Source organism: Magallana gigas, chromosome 4 (assembly GCF_963853765.1).
Source record: "Magallana gigas chromosome 4, xbMagGiga1.1, whole genome shotgun sequence".
In the NCBI taxonomy this organism is placed as follows: Eukaryota; Metazoa; Mollusca; class Bivalvia; order Ostreida; family Ostreidae; genus Magallana; species Magallana gigas.
The window spans coordinates 32,876,602-32,892,008 of NC_088856.1; the positions used below are offsets into that span (position 1 = coordinate 32,876,602).

General features: G+C 31.3%; 1 long non-coding RNA gene across 1 annotated transcript; it reads right to left on the reverse strand.

Annotated features, from left to right (window-relative positions):
- Positions 1-1,768: 1,768 nt before the first annotated feature.
- LOC117693028 (uncharacterized) lies at positions 1,769-10,290 on the reverse strand. Its single transcript, XR_010713115.1, has 5 exons — positions 9,658-10,290; positions 7,907-8,069; positions 6,699-6,784; positions 5,643-5,738; positions 1,769-4,897 (listed from the first exon to the last, which is right to left on the reverse strand). It is a non-coding gene; the product is annotated as an uncharacterized lncRNA (long non-coding RNA).
- Positions 10,291-15,407: the final 5,117 nt, after the last annotated feature.

Below are 15,407 nucleotides of genomic sequence, written 5' to 3' on the forward strand. Positions count from 1 at the left end.
TAATATACTATAATATACTATAATATACTATAATATAATATAATATAATATAAGATAAGATAAGATCAGATAATATATATGACTGGCCAGAGAGAGGGAGAGAGAGAGAGAGAGAGAGAGAGAGAGAGAGAGAGAGAGAGAGAGAGAGAAGGTCATGAATTCCTGCAAGTCTGACCATCAGCTACCTTATGACTGCATATAGCTTTGTTATGTTTAAATATTTCCGCCCCCTCTTTCTTTCTCGCCAAAGTTATCCTTACAAAGATATAATTCATCAGGACAATTTCAAAAATATATATATCCTTTGAATAAATAAAATAACTTTACCCGAACAAACAATTGTTTTATTTTTTCATCTGCCTCTACTACACTTTTTAGCTCACCGAGACGAAGTCAAGGGGAGCTTATGCTATACCCCCGGCGTCGGCGTCCGGACCTGGTTTAATTTTTTGTTGCAGGTCCTGTATCTAAGCTATTACTTGTCCTATCGTCACCAAACTTGCATGGATGATGCGTCTGGACCTACTTATGGATTTGAAAGACTTGGATGCTGGATCCGGGTCCTAAATTTCAGATGCTGGAGGAGGTTAAGGTTTTTGGAGCAGGTTAAAGTTTTTGTTGCAGGTGCTCTTTGACAGCAATATCTAAGTTACTGCTGGTCCTTACTTCATTAAACTTGCGTGGATGGTGCGACTTATGATACTGATGCACCTGACAGGCTTGAATGCTGAATCTGAGCCTTAGGTTTCGGATGCTGGAGGAAGTTAAGGTTTTATATATATATATAAGAGCTGGTTAAAGTTTTTGAAACAGGTGCCCTCTGTGATGATATCTTAGTTACTACTTGTCCTAACTTCACCAGACTTCCATGGATGGTGCATCTTATGATACTGATGCACCTGACAGGCTTGAATGCTGAGTCTGAGCCATAGGTTTCGGATGGTGGATAAGGTTAAGTTTTTTGGAACAGGTGACATGTTAAATAGATAATAGTACTATTTCAAATTTACATAGTTGATTAAACTGTAATATTAATGAATCGCAGAGGTAGCTTCAGATGCAGAGCTTGATCTTCATTATCAAGGGTGCTAAAAATATATCTTAGTTATTACCACTGCACGAAAAGTCGCGTTTAATTTCACCTTAAATGCAATTTAAACGTTACGATTATTTAAAATTTAAGTATGTAGTATTACATATTGTGTGCCCGAAAACGTTTAAAAATAATTAGCATTTAATATGAGTTTACTGGATTCCGTAAAAGAACAAATTTAATAATGTCGGAAAAATTGTAAACTTACTCATACGTACAGATTTAAGTGTTCCGTAAACTAACATTATACCTCTTGTATATAAAACGTATAATTTTCATTAAACATGCTCAAAAAATTAAGTTTAATGGATATATTAAATTTGTTTGGTTAATAAAATTTAATGTTGAATTTTAATTCATTATTTGTTCTCGTTTAATTTACATTTTACATTATAAAACTGTCAAAAATTAAATTATATACGGATACCTTAAACTTCCTAAAACATTCAAATAAACACTTTTATCAACTTACATTATACATCTTGTTTATGCGACGATAATATTTTGATTAAACCTGCCAATATAAACTGGATTTGTATATATTTTACGTCATTAATATTTTCGTTTAATTAAATATTATACCACCGCATACATCTTTATATAACTTCAAACATCCAGTTGTTTTCTTTGAAATTGTTTTTGCTATCATTTTTGAAAATTGAAATCACACACAAGTCCACTTAAGATTCGATTTTATTGCATGTTAAAGTCTCAATGATGTAAAAAAATAAATACATGTATTCTTACAGAGCAAAACATTTCAAAGTTTTAAGCATAAAAGTCACAATTTAGAAAATTACAACACGTACGTCATGATCAGATACATATGGAATGGATGCCATTACAATTTCTGATATAGTTCTTAAAAAATACTTAGGTAAAATGTCCAAATTTGGAATTGTGAAATGCACATTTGACTTAAGCAAATGCAGGCTAATACATTAAATGGAAATAATGGAATCTATATGGACTAGTAGGAAAAAAACCCACAACTGAAACAGACCCATAAAAATTGCTGCATGGTCTGCAAATAACAAATTCTAGCTTAACTTGCGTATTTTCATATACAACATAAATTACAACACAAAGTCAGTTTTTCTATATAATGCATGTGGATAAAGAAAAGCAATTGTTGAAAGTTGACAATACTGAAGTAATCAATTTTTTTTACTTATTTACTGGTCACTAAAAAACATACACACGCACACACAAATTCTCTTTCCTAGTACATGTATTTTGAAAATAGCATGTTTTCATAGAAACATACATACTACATACATACTCTATAGTTCATAACTGCAAATAGATAAGAGTTTCCACGAAAACCACTTCAGAGAAGATATATATTAACAATCATATTATATGTAATAGCATTGAAAAACCCCTATATATTTATATATATGATGCATACAAATACCAAATTATACTAAATTGAATGAACAAATTATTCAATAATAGGATGTACATGTGCATCTCTAATTTTAAACACTTCATGTGATTTTAAAAAAAATTCCTTAGGTTTTACATTATAATATTGAAAATTTATTATACAGAAAAGAAAAATACATATTCTAATGACCAGACTCTTCAGTTAACATTTTGGAACTTATATAAAGTAATTTTAATTTACACAAACTTCCAATGCTAACAATAATTGATTATCAAAATTTGGCGAAATGGTAAATCTAAATCATGGAAATTCAATAAAATTCTTCTAGTCTATCCTAATAAGGTCTGGAATAAGATCAAGCATATGCATGTACAAAATTTATAAAAGTTATGACACTATAAAAATTCAACTCAATCTTACTTATCATAAAAAGAAAACAGTTTCCCCAATATTTTACTCAGAAATGTCTTATCAAGTCTTGTGTATCTCTTGCATCTGTAAGAAACTGACAGGGAAGCCTCACTCGCCCACAAGCAAGAGCAAAAGGATCGGTCTGAGACACCACCTTTCTCTTACTTGGGTATCAAGATCTGCAACTTACTGCCAGCATAGCCCTTTCAAAATACTCTTTCATTGTTTCCTGCTTAAAATTCACTTTCAATAGAAATTCTTCTAGTCTATCCTATTAAGGTCTGAAATAAGACCTGGCATATGCATGTACAGAATGTAAAATATAGTTATGACACTATAAATATTCAACTCAATCTTACTTATCATAAAAAGAAAACAGTTCCCCATTATTTTACTCAGAAATGTCTTATCAAATCTTGTTTGTTTATTCCTTGCATCTGTAAGAAACTGACAGGGAAGCCTCACTCGCCCACAAGCAAGAGCAAAAGGATCGGTCAGAGACACCACCTTTCTCTTACTTGGGTATCAAGATCGGCAACTTACTGCCAGCAAAGCCCTTTCAAAATACTCTTGCATTGTCTCCTGTATATTTTTAACAACAAATTTTGTTCACTATAGAGCTAATTAAGCTAATAAATTATATAAGTGAAACTTGTACAAATATGTAGATTAAAATAACTTGAGATAAAAATTGTATTTTTTCCGTAAATTTTCTAGTCTACACCCAAGTTTCAGGAACAAGCTCTGAAAGATATACATACAAAAAGTCTTGTATAACTGCCTAGATGTCCATAAAAACTACTCTTTACTCAATAAATTATCAAAAATCTAGTCTTTAACTCTTTACTTAGAACAAAAGAAACAAATTATGATAAAATATTCATTAAAATAACCACTTTATATCACTCATATATGTGATTAGTTTATAATTTGATCTATGATTTTAAACTTATACAAGCCTTTGACAGGGAAGCCTCACTCGCCCACAAGCAAGAGCAAAAGGATCGGTCAGAGACGCCACCTTTCTCTTACTTGGGTATCAAGATCTGCAACTAACTGCCAACAGATCTCCCTTTAAAAATAAATAACTTCCTATTGTCTTCAGTCCTATTATGCTATAGAGATGTATGCACTAATTACTGGAAATAAACTTAAACATATTTGTAAATAAATTGAGATAAAAAAAAGTATGACTTGGTTACATGCCAATATGACAAAAATTGAAAATCATAATGGCCAAATTTAATCTGTAATTGATCAGCATAAAAAAAAATTCAACAATAAAAAAATACACAATGAATATTCTTTTATATAACAGTATGAGTTGAACAAGTAATATCAGATCCTGTATTTAAAAAAATACCCAGCATATTCTTAGGTTCATCATACTACAACAATACATCAAGCTATTTTGCAATGATTTTACAGTCATATCACATATTGAGCTTTGCAGTTCTCAAGAAGTGTTAAACAACTCTTTATACATGGATAATTAACCTACATCAAACTATGAACCTCTTACGAGGAACAAAAATTGTCCATGGGACGGAGTTAACAATTTTATACAATCAACAATGTATATGTCAAAATGCTTGCATATCAGTAAAACCATAGAATAACTTTCAGCTCAGGTGAGCTAATTATACATGACAGTTGCAACTCTTTTAAAAATCTCAAATGGCCCATTTCTGTTCATTTGATATATTTGCTGGTTTGTCTCTTGATGATTCATTGTTGGTCCTTACACGTCTTATACTTTGCCTTTTTGAACATTTGGATTTCAGAGCGGAACTTTTGGTGTCCAATTAAACATTCGTCAGAGCGCCACTTTAGAGATGTGATTTCATATATTGTGTCATCTTCCCAATCATTTTCATATTCTGATGACATCATCAAGTACTCGACAAGAAATACAGGTTCTACTTGTTTCTTTTTCTCCTCATCCAGGAGGTCTTTTGTTTAAATACAGCCTGACAGCCTGTCTATAGTATAACTTCCATTTTCTACAACATATATACACACATAAATACACATGTTTATACACACATATTGTCTTTAAAAAGCCAACATTGTAAAATGTTCAGGCTTTTCTTTTAAATTCCTCAGACAATTTATTTAAGCATTAAATCATTGTTTTTTGAAAGAGGAGTAACAGGCGTGTGTGCATCATGAAAATTTGTCTGCACACACTATTGCAGTTATGAGACTATATATTTCAAAAAACAAGAGATATTTGTGAAACACAATTGTCCCCTTCTTCCTTGGAGACCTCTACAAAGAAATGAACGAAAAAGCAAATAATTGGGATTTTCCCATATCCAAGGGGCATAACTCTGTCAAAAATTGATCAATTAGACTCTAAATCAAACTTGACCAAAATATTATTATGATGAATCTGTGTGTCAAATTTCATATCAATAGGAGCAACCTCTGCGTTAAAGGAAATTGTTGGTGGACCGGCCGATCAACAACAGCAATGTAGTATTCCCTCCCTTGTCTGAAGGGGGCATAATAACAAGTATTTACATTTCTGTTAATTCTTGCCTTATCTGCAAATGCGATTTCTACATCAAAACTCCTTATTAATCTTAAAAGGTAAGTTAAACCAATAGAACAGTCACTGTATATAATACAGCATAAATTAGAACTTCAAAACAAGTTCATGATTTTGGCAGTTGTAAACAGGGACATTTGAACATATGTATGGTCTAGACTCTCAAAACATGCAGTGCATATAATTGGGCATACCCTTGTTTCCTTTGATACAGATCCATTCCTTTCTTGAAAGAATCGACTCTCTCCTTCCTTTATCTTGCATAGACAGGAAATATCTGTTTATTGCATCTAAAATATAACATTGCAACAAAAATTATAATATTATTTGTAAAGTTTTATTTAAATACAAGAGCGGGGGATCTGACAAACACAGGGTTCGACACTAACTGTTTGATGCATTAGTCCAGCCGGACTAGTGCCTGTTCATTTTAACTAGTCCGCAGGCAATTTTATGTGCCAGTCAGAAATAAATTAAAAAGCATTACCGTATTTGCCTTATATATAGTATGGAGTTTTTAAATAGCATTTGTAAGAAAGGGGTGCATAATATACACTATAATGTTTTTCTTACAGGTGTTGCACATGTTTAGTTGTATTGTGCTATGCAGTACATAGCAATGAGCTGCGTATTCACTATCTCTGTGTACTAGGTGTATGCCGCCATTACAGATGTTATAAATTAGATCCAGGCTATGAGCTACCTTGTTCTTTTCATTGTCTAAGTTCTTTAAAAATCTGTTTAAAATAATAAGCAATTTATCACAAATTATTTAACGTAAAACAATTCATTTGAATTAAACAACTCACAGGAGATTCGTTTCACCTATATTTTTTAAAAACACATAAGCGTCCCTTTCGAAGCTGTTGTTGTGAACACGTGCGCTTGTAACCTATTAATTTTCTCGGACATCCCCTTACGGCAAAGAAAAAATCAAGTCACCCATAATATCCTGCATACCCTGTTGTTTTGCTCGGTAACTCTATAATCACTGCAATGTATCATATGCTAGATAATAAAAATACAGTCAGTGTTTTCCATTATAATGTCGACAATCACACATCGTTAATTTACACATTTTTGTAAGCAAAACTTTTTATTAGTTTGACCAGACTGATTAGACAGAAATTTTGTTAATCCGTATGAAAATCTTTTAGTCTGTGACTAACTGACTAAGGTTAGTGTCGAACCCTGCAAACAAAAATTTTTATTGGTGTGGTCTAAGTTACTAATTCTTTAAAAAGTTTTACTTCAATATTTGGTTTCCATCATCAGATTTCATTTTTCACTACAATCCTAGGGAAATTCCATGGGAGTATCCATCATGCACAGCAATCTGAAAGTATGCATTCACAAAATATCATACCAAGGCCATACAATTATATAGTTGCTGATATTGAGATAACTCCTCTCAATACGCTCCACATGTACATTACAGTATAAGCCTGTATAATACAATTAACAAATTTTTTAGATGTGTACAAATGATTGAATATATATAAATATACAAGCCAGTCACAACATTTATGCTTATCAAATATATGTATGTTATGTCTCAGCAATATTACATTCAAACATGCAAAAAAAAAATCAGTAAGGTATACAGAACATCATGAGTTTTAGGTGTGGAAATCAGGTGTACAACAAAAATGAAAGGCTTTATCAACCAATTCTTTTATTTATTTTAGCCAAAGCTTTGTATAATGTTGTGTTCAGATGAAGCCTACTGTTTTAATTCCTGTTTTTTGTCAGAGAATGTACCGCATAATCCTCTAATTCTTAGCTCCCCCCCCAACCCCCACCCAAACAAGATTCCAGCAAAACCTAATTCAAAAAACATTTAAACAAAAAGCTACAATAGATTAATCACTGAAAAAAAATCTGCAGCTTCAATTCAGTCATGAATTTTTTCAGGGCTGGGACGATACTTTACTTAACAGATTTGGTACAAATCACGATACATGAGATGCGATATGATACATATCACGATACATTGCAACTTAATGAAAACATGAATAAGGGCTTAAAATTTATTGAATCTGTCTATGTATTACCACATGTCCAAAGTGATTTCGTTATATTCAAAATGAACGTTGAACAATTTACAGATTACTTTCGTCTTGTATTCACTACTTTTCATAAAAAGTAATCCGAAAGTTTTCCACACTCCAGATTTAGCTTCGATTTGACAACTTTACGAGGTTTTCTGCCATCTTTGTACTTTAATATTAGGCGCGCGGACTTAAAATAGCTGGTATATGAAGCTCGGATATTTTATAAAAATAAAATAGTGGTTCGCTACGGTATCGTTGTAGTAATGGTAAATGTATCGATCCAAATATCGTCAAAGTATATACCGTGATGCACTGGTGTATTGTCCCATCCCTATTTTTTTTTGCGGTTATATGTTAAATATAGCAAATCAGACCAATATTTTATCGACATCAAATATACTTACATGTACTTGGCTGGGTACACATATTTTAACTTTCTTATTTCCTTTCTTTTGCGATGGATTACTTTCAGAGAGTATTTAGCGATGATTTCCTTCTGCCCCTCCAAGATTTTTTTCTGCTGAAACTCAATCTTTCTCAACTTGAAAAGTGGCCACGATGCTGGTCCTATTCATCAAAATAGTGAAAATAAATCAAAATACAGGCATTGAAGAGTTATTCTAGGCCTCTAAGGGGAATCAAGTCAAGTCGTACCCAAACCGACTCGTATACCCAAGCCGATTCTTAATCAATAGGTCACAGATTGTGACTATAATGGGTAGCAATTCTTGGTTAATAGCTACACTCTGTCCCAAGTTTTTTCTTCGTTCACTTTTTCTTGATATTTTGATAGTCATAAATACCTATGTTCTCAAATTATGTTCATCCTCAAAATAGATATGAAATATCTTCAGATTATCTGTTTTGAAACACCCCTTTGGCTTTTGCCCCTTCAGATCTCAATATACAACTCAAAATAGTCTATGGGGATTTTTCATTGCACCAGCCATGAAATAGCCTGGATAACGAACAATTGTGCAAGGTATATATTCCAAGTGATTTCCAGATGGTGAAAAGATGTAGACAATTCCTATTATAAATTTTCTGTAAGAAATTTATTTACCTTCCTGTGAACTTTTATGAGTGAAAAATGATGTGTCATTGAGTGGAGATATCTTGGATATATTTTCCATTTCATCGATTTCAACTGTACTTCTATTTGAGTGTAGGTGTATTTTTATAAAAAATCATCAAAAAGTGATGGAAACAATAACTTGGGACAAATTATAATCAACATTGATTAAATTTAAAACTTGTGTGTTTAATCATTGCCCCCCCCCCTCCATTGTTGGGTTATTTTTTTATCATTTATTTTTAACTATATGTTGATTTATGCTACATTTAAAAAACACAATTAACGCAAAAGCTATGTAGAAATAAAATATATACCCCTGGTATGAAAAGCAAAGAATTTGCAATGTCAGCAGACACCATCTTGTAAAATTTGACACCTCGCTAGGAAATCCTTAAATTATTTATACTTGTTTCTATCATATCGCTGGTTCTATGGTATCGCGGTATTTCTGTTTACTTATAGTAGCACGCGCTGAAATTGACATTTGATGTCGGAATATTTTTAGACATTGAAAACAGACACGTAAAACAAAACTGAGGTATATAAACTCACAAAACATTAGTTTCTGGAAATATTTTCGTATTGATAGATTTTTTAACAAAATAATATAACTACCGCGATATCATAGGACGGGCTCATAACTGAAAAAGTACTGACCGGCTGGAGATGATGGTTTCTTTAATTTCATAAGGTGTCAAATGGTGAAAAAATAACTTGTGAATGTGGGGGGGGGGGGGGGGGGGGGTGAATATGGGGGTTGGGGTCCCGTCCCCAAGCATCTGTGAGTACAAATACTTATACCGGTAGATAATATGGTAATTTGATAATATGACATACCCAACAATATTTATTTAAATGAATATCAATATTAAAAAGTTATGACTGTGGGCATAATCATGTAATTTGAAGTTATTTTTCACTCGGACTATCCGACTATTTGATTACAAATCAGTTTGGTTACGAGTTGACTGTACTTCTTACAAGGGAAATAATCATGTTTACAAGGGGAAGTAACTATAAAATTACAAGAGCATGTGTTAGTGGGACGCTTGTTTATCGATACCGTAATCACCACCATACCTATTAAACAACTGGTACTACTGGCCGGCGAACCTATCTCCAAGGTGCTGCTACAGAAGTTGAGGCAAAGGACTGACGTTGTGGGACTGTTTCGCCATCTTGTTTCTCACGAGCGCTCTACCTGCTTGACATGGTGGTGACTTTTTCTTCCCTTTCGGCACTTGACAATAGTCTTGACAATGGATGATTTCCTAAAGATTTCGTCGATGTACGAATCTGATGATTCATCAGTCCAAGAGCACTAAATTCTGATAGATCTACTTCGCTACTTCACTCGAATCCGACATGTTATCTCCATCGCAGCTTGGCGGGTTCAGAATTCTCTCGATTTTTGATTGGCTTAATTTGATTCGCATGCGCGTAGAGGTTAAACAAACTCTCTCTCTCTCTCTCTCTCTCTCTCTCTCTCTCTCTCTCTCTCTCTCTCTCTCTCTCTCTCTCTCTCTCTCTCTCTCTCTCCCTCTCTCTCTCTCTCTCTCTCTCTCTCATCCTGAATCAATTGTTATAGTCAAATATTTTTTATTTGCTTTGTGATTTTTTTTTTTACTACAAATCAAATATTTCCTTGAAGTGATTAATTTAGTGGGTTTTTTTTCGTCCCAAACCCCTTTCACGTACATGTAAGTTCAGAGCTGCAGCATATAATAATATTGGATGCTTTATAATATTTTGTCTGTTTGTATCAGTGTATAAACAATATTTTATTCTAAATGAAAGATGTATTAATGACACATTAATTATCACGCATATTTAATGCAAATCAAACTTAGTTAAACTTCAAGTATAAGCAAATTTACATATAAAAATCAAACTAAAGTTATCATAGTTATATATTTTTTCTATTAAACTTTATTATTCTTTTTTGTATATTGTATCTAATCTACTTATACGTGTCTGAAAAAATAATTATTAGGATGTTTTGTGTTTACCGTCTCGAACCCCTCCCATGATTAAATCAGAACATAATGATCAGATAGTTTGATACATATAGACGATTTTGTGTATTTGCAATAATGAGTACGTAAACAACATTTTATTTTGTATAAAATAACATATTATTGACACATCAATTATCATATATATTTCCTGAATACCAGAAACATTATTAAACTTTATGTATAAATGTATTTACGTATGAATGTCAATTTTCTTAAACGAAACGTATAATGTTTTCTATTAAACTACATTATTCTTGTTGTATATCGCATTAAATCTAATTATACTTTATTATAAAATCCAATCAAGTAAATGACATTATATTTTGCATATAATATAACGTTATACACAAATTATATTAAAAACAAGAAATATAATTTGGTAAACGAATTTATAAAATTATATTAAACGCGACTTTTCGTGCAGTGTACAGGTCCTAACTTCACCAAACTTGAATAGATGGTGTGTCTTATGATACTGATGCCCCTGACAGACATGGATGCTGAATCTGGGCCATAGGTTACGGATGCTGGAGAAGGTTAATGTTTTAATTGCTGGTGCCTCTTATGATGATATCTTAGTTATTACTGGTCCTTACTTCCCCAAACTTGAATGGACGATACGTCTTATGATAGTGATGCACTTGATAGGCTTGAATGCTGAATCTGAGCCATAGGTTTGGATGATGGATGAGGTTTATTATTTTTCGAACAGGTCACATGTTTAATTGATGATAGCTTGCATAGTTGATTTAACTATATTATAAATGAAACGCAGAGGTTGCTTCAGATGCAGAGCCTGATCTCCATTATCAAGGATGCTAAAAAAAAACTCCTACCTCACTCAAATCTGCTTGATAGATAGATGTGTATGTTGTTAAATGATATAACATGATTCCTATGATATAGTATTGTATGATATAAAACACTATTGTTTAATATGATACAATATAATATCATATGTTATATTGTAAAAAGTTATATTTTACGATAGGATATTTTATCATTGTTTTGATATTTTATGATATGATATTGTATCATGATATTGTTATGTATAATAATGTATATTATAATACAATATTGGATAATATGATATAATATGATATTGTATTGTTAATTTATTATTTTATCACATGATACTGTTACATATGATATTGCAATATAAAATATTGTATCCTATGATACAATATTGAATATTCTATACTATTGTATCATACGATATTGTATAATATGATATTGGTTTCTGTAATGTAGAATTATATCACATAAAATTATATAATATCATTTTGTTATATGTATAATGTTGTATCAAACTATCGTATCATACGATATTGTATAATATGATATTGGTTTATATGATTATTATCATATCACATGACATTGTATTATATGATATTGTAATACATATCATTGTATCATAAGATACAATATGCATATAATTTAATATTGTATTGTATAATATTTTACTTTATCACATGATATTGTATCATTTAATATGATACAATGTTGTATCAAACTATATTGTATCAAATGATACAATATAATATTATGTATCAAATATGAAACAGTATCATACAATACAGTATCATATTATATTATACAATTAATGTCATATTGTTCAATGTTATGATGTATTATGTAATATGATATTGTATCATATAACACTATATTGTATTATATATTATGATATTGTATTATGTGATCAAATGCAATAATGCATAACACAATACAATGTCATATCATACGTTACAATATAATATCTTATCATTGTTTATTACGGTATTTTATTGTATTATATGATACATATAGTAAGTATGATAGGATTCAATATTTAATTTTATATTATTGTATTGATTAACACATGAACATATGATTATCATAAATATTTTAACAGATGATATTCGATATTGTGTCAAAACAGAATCCACGAATATCCAAGATAATAAAGTATGATTTTCATATTATATGATAAAGGTGGTCTCATAAAGGTGATGCCTCATAAGGGTGATGCCTTGTCTCGGTGAGCTTTGTAATCTGTGATTACCTATGTTTAAAACTGCTGGAGGATTATGTCCGCAGTCATTTTTATACAATGAATCATATAATATTTGTGACATTGTATTTTCAATGAGTAAAAAATGAAAAGAAGGGTGGATTTTGGTACAATAAAGTAAAACAATATCAATTTCAACAACTTTTTAAAGTTGAAAATAATGTTGAAATTACGATTTAACTTTAAAACATTGTATTAGCATAATGATATATATATATGACATATCATATTTATTCATATATAGTAACTTCGAATACGCTTACCGAAATGCACGTCACGTCACGTGACGGGTGGTACAGACAGAATCCTTTTTTCTGTCCTCTTAATATATCATATTTAATTAACTGTTCTTTGTTATACCACGTTATCATTTCCCTTCTGGTAAACGCTAAGACAAAGTGCCATTGATCGTTAAAGGTATATGCCGTTTCAGCGCTGTTTTTGCTGTTGGAAACTCGACCCTAACTTTGTCAGTGTAATGATCTGTATTAAAAATAACCCAATAACCCACTGTGATGAATGCGCAAGGTTATTCATTGGTATAACTATTAACTGAAAATTCTGGTTAAGGAGAAATGAAAATGTTCTTATGCATATTTATAAACGATCCACATGTGTGTAAATCTGCGCACGACCGCGGAAAAAGTAATTGAGAGGAACACCGTGGTGGGGGGGGGGGGGTTAACAAAATTAATTAGATTGTGAAATACTTTTTGACGTTGAAAAAAAATTATTCCTTGAAAACCTTTGTTACAAAACAATGATTATTTCAATAAACTTATAGACCGCCATTTTAATTCATACCTGTTCAGAGAATAACTAAAACAGAATGTCAATATTACCACTTTTGGGTGGCCCTCTGCTCAAAACATTAGTGTCTCAGTTTTTCTTTCTAGTGTCTACGAATGCATTAGCCTGCTATCAGCATGCTGACCACACTTTTGCGTCATTTTTGAACAGGCTTGCGACATCACGTGATTAGGTGATAACTGACCGGGTCATTCAGTAAATAAATTAACTGGAAATTATATTCAATATTTTTTTAATGCGTTTGAAATAAAATGTCTAAATTGCAGAAAATTTCTAACATATGTAGATAATCACTTCGACAATGTCTGGGTCGAGTTTCTAAAAGACTTGCGTTGAAAACGGCATGTATGCATTTAATAATTTTAAAAAATGCGAGTTTTATTGCTGAAATAAACTCAAAAGTATAAGGATAATGGGTGGGTGTTATGTAAATCAAATGATATTGAAATTACCGGTGTACGTACCTTTGATTATCAGTTACTGACAAAAGTAGGGTTTGTCTTTTGAATAATGCACTCTTACCAATTCCAATTGTCAGCAATGAAAAAAGTTGTGAATCATCCCTACTGCCTCGATGAACCTGATAATGTCAATTCAAGCAAGCATGCGAATTACTGAATGAAAAACAAGAAGTCTCAAAGGTCCAAAATATTTATTTCTGCACTGCATGTAAACAATTAACAAAGAAGAGTTACAATTGTCAAGATACCTTGAAAAAATAATTTCCGCAATTTTTGTTCGATTTATAATACAAGGTCTCGTTTCCTCACAATAGCACTTAACAACAATAATCCAAAATAAAAAGGCTTTTAAATCAATAAATGGTATCTCCTCTCCAAATCTTGACTAGCTTTAAATTTACATAAATACATGGATTAACAGGATTTTGATTATTAGTGTCCAAAAAACTAAATTTAATTTACAAAATTCCAAACACGTGCCTTACAATAACTGTAAAATTGTGACAAATAGTTATTATAATAAACAGAAAACTGGCACTGTTTTTATTCTAGATCAGAAATCTGTAATATAATTCTTTTACTTGTAAATCCCCATCCCTGTGTACATTGCATGTACTGGTACACTTTGTTGGCAACAGCAAATTAATCATTTGTGTTTCTTTGATTTAGGATGAGCATAAAGTTACACCATATTACGGACAACACAGAAATAACTAATTTTGATTATCCAATATTAAGTCATAATTATAAGTTGGACAATAATTAACAAAAAAAAAAAAAAAGATTTTAAAAAGCTCTTAGCTGCATTTTCCCAAAAAAATAAATAAAAAATTGTACAGTTTATTATCCGTTAGCAACTGAAAGTTTAAACTTATAACCAGGAAAAATGCTTAAAGATGTTGAAATAGTTTGGAATATACATGTATGGTTTTTTTTTTGGATTTTGAGCATACCGGGTATAGAAAACCATCAGTAACTTTACTGAGATTTACTCTCACAGTAAATATATTTTTTTGTTAAAAATAGCCCTGGTTCCTGAAATTCAACAAAGTAATGCCCAATACCAGTATGTAACGCTCAATCTAGATTTTAGCCATGTGTTGCCATTAGTATATTTATCTAAACCATTTCCACCAACGTTACCAAATCTCCAAAAGTTTAGATGCTGGTAAAAAAAAAAATCTTACACATTCCAGACACTCCACAAAGAATAAAGATCAGCTGGACAGTTATCTAACAACATTACATATAGGAAGATCAATTTCTTCATGTATCATGTATTCCCCAATAAAATGCTTAAACATAAAATAAAATCAATCAAAATATTGTTAATTCCATCACATAAGAATAATAGAAGGAGAGAAATTTAACGATTCTAACTATGGCATGTTCAATAGTAAACCATGAAAAAAAATAATATCAAAAAATCCCATAGCCTAAGTATGTATGGAAAGTATCAAAAACAGTTTTGTTACTTGTCATATCTAAAAA